The sequence below is a fragment of the Mizuhopecten yessoensis genome, unplaced genomic scaffold, assembly GCF_002113885.1.
Source record: "Mizuhopecten yessoensis strain PY_sf001 unplaced genomic scaffold, ASM211388v2 scaffold1883, whole genome shotgun sequence".
Classification (NCBI taxonomy): Eukaryota; Metazoa; Mollusca; class Bivalvia; order Pectinida; family Pectinidae; genus Mizuhopecten; species Mizuhopecten yessoensis.
The window spans coordinates 1,862,194-1,870,108 of record NW_018404269.1 but is presented as its reverse complement, the minus strand read 5'-3'; positions in this window follow the sequence as shown (position 1 = coordinate 1,870,108).

Genomic DNA, 7,915 nt, shown 5'->3' with positions numbered 1-7,915 from the left:
TACATTTCAACGCTGTGTTACCATGCAAGATTTGTATAGTGTGCTTATCCTTAAAATAGACCATAAAGTTAGCCACAAAATTCAATCTCATGTATTGATTTAGAGTTTTCTCAATTAGAGGTCACATTATACGGTCATATAAGACACAAGTAATACATAATAAATATGTAGAGTTGGGGATCAAATCCTGCCAAACTTGAAATTTCGATAAACGTCCCTAATATTTAAAGCTTAACATACCTACTCCAACGACAAGATCAGAGTCGAGTGGATTGTGATTGGAAATGGGTAAGCTGATACAAAATGCACCTTCTCATCGTACATACCTTCAAGGACAATTCTGGGAAACATTAAAATTACTGCCTGAATGGAATAATTATTCAAATAGTACTTCTGTTGACCTACTCACGAAAATTTCATATGTTTAAATGCATATTTTTTTTAAAGAACTACGAGGACTTTCCGAGGGTATAGGGCCTTATAGGGTTATAGGGCCTTTGCAACCAGCCAATATCTATCTCAACTCCCTGGGGAGCATACAGCTGGTGCTGCCATTTCGGCGCTCACAGCAAGCATTCTACAATTCTAGCACTGCCCAATCACGTACTTATTTACAGCTGAGTAGACTGGAACAAGCAGAGTAAAGTATCTTTTTAAAGATACAACACAGTGGCGTGCTGTGACTCGAACCCGCAACCCTTCGGTCATGAGCCCGGCGTCCTTCTACTGGACTACCGTGCCTCCTAAATATCCATATATAGTTCTATAAATTTACTTAATTCTGAGACGCCGTTGTTTATAATATTATTAGATACACATCAAATATTAAATTTGATAAAGTGAAAATGTGCATTGTACAAATATTCCTATGATTGCATCATTTGTCTGTCGATATGGATTTAATGAGTTCAGAGGAGGGGATAATGTATGCTTATAGATATGTAGCTTCTCAAAATAAACTGCATTTATACTTTCGTCATAGCAGCAGCTACAATATAATCCTAGAGGCCAGAAGGACCCGTTATTGTATGCTGTGGAATATTTCTGTTTCTACGCAAACTCTATTTGTCATATGTCATACATTTTTTATGTTTAGTATATGCTTTTTAAAAACTTTTTGACACCAAATCGAAATCAATCACGATAAAATACACAAACATATACATAACTTGAGCTAGAATATTTAGCTGTTTGATAGGTTATGTCCGTTTTTTCTATATACATACGCTGTTACAAAGACAAATCTATACTACAGCATCAATACACAACGACAACGGTGATGCAAGACGACAAGCACAGGAATTGAGAAGAAGAAAAAGGCACAAAAATGAATAAATAAAAAAATATCTGACGGTTATGATAAATATACATGTATCAATTATGTGTTTACTACAAGTATACCGTAAGCGTAATATAATTTTGGCGTTTATGACTGCGTTGATTTAAGTTTCTTTATATAGTAGTTTCTTGTATATAGTGTGAGTGCGCCAATTCAGCAATGCACTTATCTGATAAAAAGATAATCTGATAAATTTCGCTAATACGCTAAAATTTGGAGTCCGCTAAAATAAGTACTTTTACAGTATATATTTATCTACTATCATGCCGTAAAATATGTCTTATTAGCCTTAACTAATCCATTATCGCATCATGAAATAGAAAAAAGAGGCCTAATAGGCTTGCTACGATTAAAGGTTTCCCGATGCATTGGTAAAGTCAACTTACATCCGTGATGTTCATGTTGGGTCAAGATCAAATCAACCAAATAAATACTACAGGATGAATATAATTACTGTTTGGCCCATATAACGTTGAAAATTGGTCACGTTCATTTATGAGATCAGGCGTGATATTCCATCATCCCCAGCATTCTACAAGTCAATCATCATGACTTTAAGCCTTTTCTTATTTGAAAAGCATTTTTGTTTAAAGAGAAACGTCTACTTCGGACTGACGGACTGACATACAGATAGGCGTAACACTTTCACATAAGCTAACACCACATGTACTGAAAAAGAACTTAATTCAGCATTGATAATCATATACCCGGCAAAAAAGAATTTCAAACAAACTAGAAGTTCACAGCGTCAAAAGCTACTACTACAAAGTAAAAAGAATCAAAATGGTTTGTTTATTAATTGATGGAAAATCCGTTATTCGGTTCAATAGACAAGAACAAAATATACGGTCAATTCACAAGGACACATATACCACAGTGACAATTCACAAGAAAAAAACATAACACATTGACAATATAAAAGGACAAAATATACAAAAGTGACAATACACAAGACAAAAATATACCACAGTGACAATACAGAAGGACAAAATATACAATTGTGAAAGATACATTTTGTATATAACAAATTGATAATACAAAAGGACAAAATGTACCATAGCGACAATAAAAAGGACTAAATTCGACCTGATGTCGATGTGCTTAGACACCAAGAGGAACCAGCGAGACAGTAAAACAAAAGACATCACGAATTCCAATAAAAACTGTAGGAATAACAATCTACTCATTTATCGCCCGATCAAATTCAGCAAATTCAACGCGGCACAATAACAAAATATCCTTTTGTCACCGTAGCTTGAGTCGCGTACGACCTTTGATAAGAAAATCCTGGCAAAGCATTACGGTTAATCAGGAAACCAGCAGAAGAGAGACAACTCTATAGATGTAGCAATCGCCAAGTCTCAAAGTCGTTGTTATACATGGCTGTGTTAATTAACTAAGGTGTTCTCGAATGGAAGAGTGAACTCCAAACATCTTATCCTAGTTCTGCTAACGTTCCTTAATTATTTATCTTCTATTGGAAAAAGTGTACAGAAGTTTCCTATTAGTTTGATTTTTCCTTTACTTCAATAATGCTTTTCTATGGAATAGCAAAGTAACGAAAATTACCCAAGTGATACAACGTTCAGCATATATGTATATATATAGTCAAAAGGTTTTCTGGGCCTGATGCCGAATATTTTTTCTTCTGAGCAATTAAATAAGTCGTCAAGTGAATGTTCAAACCTTCGATACAAGAAGAGTAGTCTCCCTTTAACTACTAGTCAAATAAAGAGTAGTAAATGAATAAAACCGAAGATAATGCAGAAAGTTATCCACGATTTTTGTTCCTTACATACAAAATGTACTCATAACGGATATTTGATTCTAAATTATTTACAAAAATACTATTTTGCACATATTCATAGCTTAACGTCCAAAAGAACACGGGAAGCAAAAGTAAGTTTAGATTTATTTAGAAATAGTTTGCCATATATGTTTATTGAATCCCCTTTCGTTCACGTTACACGTGTTACAATGGTTTCCACATAATGTCGACCTTAGCGACGAAGGTATATTAACTAGGAAGAAAGATGTTAAGTAACGTTATTTGCTAGATTAGTACATAAACCACTATCTACATAAAGATTCTATGCGATAGGACGAAATCATGGCAATTTGTGTGTTTAAATTGTGTTCCATAGTACCTAAAATAGAAAACAATAACCCACAAACTAAATGCACAGGAACAAGAAAACAACAACTGATGAGGCAGCCGAACAAAACAAAAAGACCACAACAAAAAATCAGGAGGTGACACAAGATTATCCATATGCATGTCAACAACGAGTCAAGGCACGGGGACCAATTACTCTATCATGGCACACAACGAACGGCATAGATGGGAATCAAGGCATGACGACGGCGTAACACATTACACAGGGTGATTGAAGCGATAAAGCCGGTACCTAAAATTTCATGAGTAGCATATCATCTGACACAACAAAAACCAACTTAACATGGATGACTCGTATGTTACTATTAAGAGAAGGTACGTTAACATTACAAGGGTGACTAGAATGTAACTACTTAAAAAAACACGATAATAGGAACAATAGAGCGGAGAGGAAGCTGGAAGGTGGGTTTTTTCGGAAAGATAGTCTTGCCAATTTTCGACAAATATATTTCCGACATTCATTCTTGATATTCAATAATTATGGCAGATTGCGATTGGTTCAGATTTACAGAAAAAAAATTAATAATAATATTAATGTCGATGATAACGGAAGCAATGTCAGAATGCTAACGTTCCGTTCAATTAATGCTTACTTATATTTCGAAATCGGACTTTAATACCGTTTGGTAATACATTTTTGCCATATGTTGTTTTGATAAAACACAATAACTACCAATTATAATAATTTCTCAAAATTACAATATTGAAATTGATTCTTTCCCAAAAACAAAGCTGACCTGTAAGTTTTTTATAAACCAACTTCAAGATAATAAAATGACAGAGAGGAGGCTCGGAGGTTTATGTATTATTTACGTTTTGAAAGGTAGGTCAGTTTTAAATAGTTTTCGAAGTTGTATTTACTCAAGGATAAAACGTCATCAATGTATCCAGGTAGTTTAAACGTTAATGATCCATGTAATAATAAGAATAGAAACACCGATTGATTATAAATCAGTGGTTTTTGACGTTTACAACCATGTGTAACTCAAACCGATATCCCATGAGGCAAGTTGCCTATTTGGAGGCGGACAGTGACCTGCTGTCTCCATCACAGTTACCTCCCTTCAGTTAGTCTACACAGCAGTACTGGTACAAATGTATGTATTTCTTATAGCTATCTCTTGAATTAAAATATAAAAAAAACTAGGGACATTTTGACACGACAGATCGCCGGTATCACTATCACTATCTTATCTGGGGTACAAGATACAAGATACAGGATACAAGAAACTTTATTTAACGTCGCATACAGGTAAACAAGGAACATTAGCTCTTGAAAGCTATTAATGCGACAAACATATGTAAAAAAAACAATAACATATTATATTACAAGTAAAGGGAGATAATCACATATATTAATAAAAAAACACAGTAATATTCATCACAGAAAAAGAAAGTATACATATCCCAGGTACCCCCTCCTACCTACAAAGGCCCCGGGATATACATATGAAAATAGTGTTAATGTATGAAAAGCATTAAATGTGATCACAGATAAGTAGTATTCAGAATAGGTAAATAAAAGACATAGTTAATAGTGAATGAATACTTGTATATCACACAAGAATTACTTAGGACTTAGGATTAAAACACTATGAATTGGAATATACATACAATGCTAATATAGCAAAGCATAAACATTGACAGAATATACACTATTATAGTGTGAATTAAAAATGATACCGGGTTATTTTCCTGGTGTTCCGTTGGTCATCGTTTACTATGTGTATGGGGGAGATTTCCTTGGGGTTGTCCGTGCTGCTCTTTTGATATTGTTGTATGTTATCACTGGTTGAACCAAGCACATAACTGATTTTTTTATGAATCCTCTACTGTAACGCCTATTTTTAATTTGTTTACAATTGGTTGTATAATGCAACTCTTTGCCGTCCGCCCGTCTGCTTGTATGACCTGTTTGTACCAACCCATTGGTTAATGTGTTCTTGGGTTTTCCCTGCTAGAGTCATTTCTATTCTCTGTTAGTTGTAAAACAAATCCATTTATGTCTTTAATACAGGAAGATATTTATTCTGAATTAGCGTTATAGATACATTGAATATGTAGTTAAAACCAGCACTAATCTAAATGATATTTTAATGTTATGAAGTGGGATGTCGCGTTCAGTTGTATCTAGTTTTTTATGTAAATTAAAACTTATTCGCTGTCAATATAATTTGTAGCGCTTCCAGGATTCGTTAGTCAGCATCTTGTATTATAGTCTGTACTTAAGACCTATGGCCAAAGAGGGCTTCCTTGTATAACATGAAATGATATGACGAAATCCGTTAAAATATCACAAATACAAATTATTTTAAACACAACTAAATACGATGTATATTACCTGATAAACATCTGCATGATGCTGATCTAGCGCTGTTTCCACTACAACCGCCGGAAGTGCGCCGCTCAGAAGTGATGAATTTTCTTTGCAAAGGGTGAAGGCTGCAGATTGAGGAGCTAGGTAGTACATTATACACTGACCTCAGTAGAAAATTCAGACGATACCCCCTCCATATTCCAGCTACCATTCCATGTTTAGGATCTTCTTCTAACACCTTGCCAACTCTGCCCCCGTACTTGCTGTCGCATGCCTACTGTTTTCACTTGTCTGTTTTCTTCCTCGATTTGGTGAACTTCTTGTTGGATAAGTTCTCTTCTACCCTTTCCATCTGCAGTCCCAATCCTTGCCTGCCAACTGCTGTTATCCCTAAAATGAAACTGTGCTTTAGTTTTGTTTCAGCTACATTCACTTCCTCCTCCGCTTACCATTTTCTTTCCGTTTTTCCTCTCGCTCTCTCTCTCGGGCTCTGGCGTCTTTGCTGTCAATCAGCATCATCACCTGACATGTCTTTGTGAGCTTGAATTTTCCCATCAATTCTTTTATGGGAAGTTGCAGCATGTCTCTGTGATGCTGATATGCTGAAGCTTCTTGGTATATGTACTTCTAGCCAAATCCCGAAGTAAGAACTTATTTTCTTCTAAGACTTCGACACTAGAAATGGGAAAAGCATATACAAAAATGTACCAGTTGTGGTTGGTATACCCAGTTTTTGAATCTTCCTGCTAGGACGCTCTTGTCCATTTTGTAAGCCACTCTTCAAATCGTACCTGGACCTTGTATATGTTGTTATGAGAAGAGAAATCCAGGCTACCTTAGCCAGCAAGGTGTGAACGTGAAGTTCGTCGTCTCTAACGTGTTTGACCACAAGAACATTACTTCTTATAGCAGAGAAGTAGGAACCTCGGGAATATTCAAGGACATTATGTATAATGTCAAATGAACACAAAAGTCAAACATATTGACGGAATCTGAACAAGTCAATGTGTTAAACTTGTAAGACAAAACGTAAAGCCTGTAATGTCTTGATAGAAGTTTGAACGGTGTTGGAAAGAATGCATAAAACAATGTGCGAGAACATACTTTTAGTGCGATTCAGTGACAAGTGGCGACATGTACAGTTATAGGTTCTATGAATGTTTTGCAATATGAGATCGACTTTTTTCCTACAGGGTTTCGAGTTATTATATTTGGACTGAATCTTTGTAGAGCAGCAATGAACGCACAAACAATCGTTTGTTCATGCCTTACGCATTTTCGGACCATATACGATATAACCGATTTCGTGCAATTCCAAGACGACCTTGCAAATCTTTGAAAGTGAGAATCACACGGACGGATGCGTTGCAATGCAGATAAATATATTTCTTGTAAAGATATGCAAGAAGCACTCGCCTTCCCTACCAGCTACTCCATCCACGGTGACACTGTAGCTACCTGTACATCTTTTGGGGGAAATTAGGCATGTTGTATCTCCCTGCTTGAGTTAATGAGGTGGGTTATGGGATGTCCCTGCTAAATGCATAATGTGTCTTTGGTAGCTTCCTGTTACCCAACTATACCAGTTACATGTATCATAATAGAGTGTCACTTTCCGTAAGTTGCGAGTAGAGAAATGCGAGTTGTGAGTAGAGAAATACGAGTTGCGAGTATAGAAATGCAAGTAGCCAGTAGAGAAATTCGAGTTGTGAGTAGGGAAACACTCGACAAAAAGAGACCCTCCTCATGAAGCAATTCGTATATCTTGTGTATAGTGAACTTCCTGCTGAGTTATAATTCTGTATCGTAAATGTCTCTAGTCTTCCACTTACAGGCCTTGTGTCTCATAAAGGTTTTCCATCCCCCACTTATTGTACCCCTAAAGCAAGCTTGAGGTTTCTGGACTTCCACGTTTTTATTCCTGATGTCTTTTATAAATCATGTTCTCCCATTTACAACATGAATTAGATCTTGTGCAAATTAACAGTCAGTCCGACGACTTAGAGCGGAGGCATACTAGGACCTTGAATGCTCATTCAAACTCACTTTCCATGACGGCAGTGATCTGACACTTGTATTATTT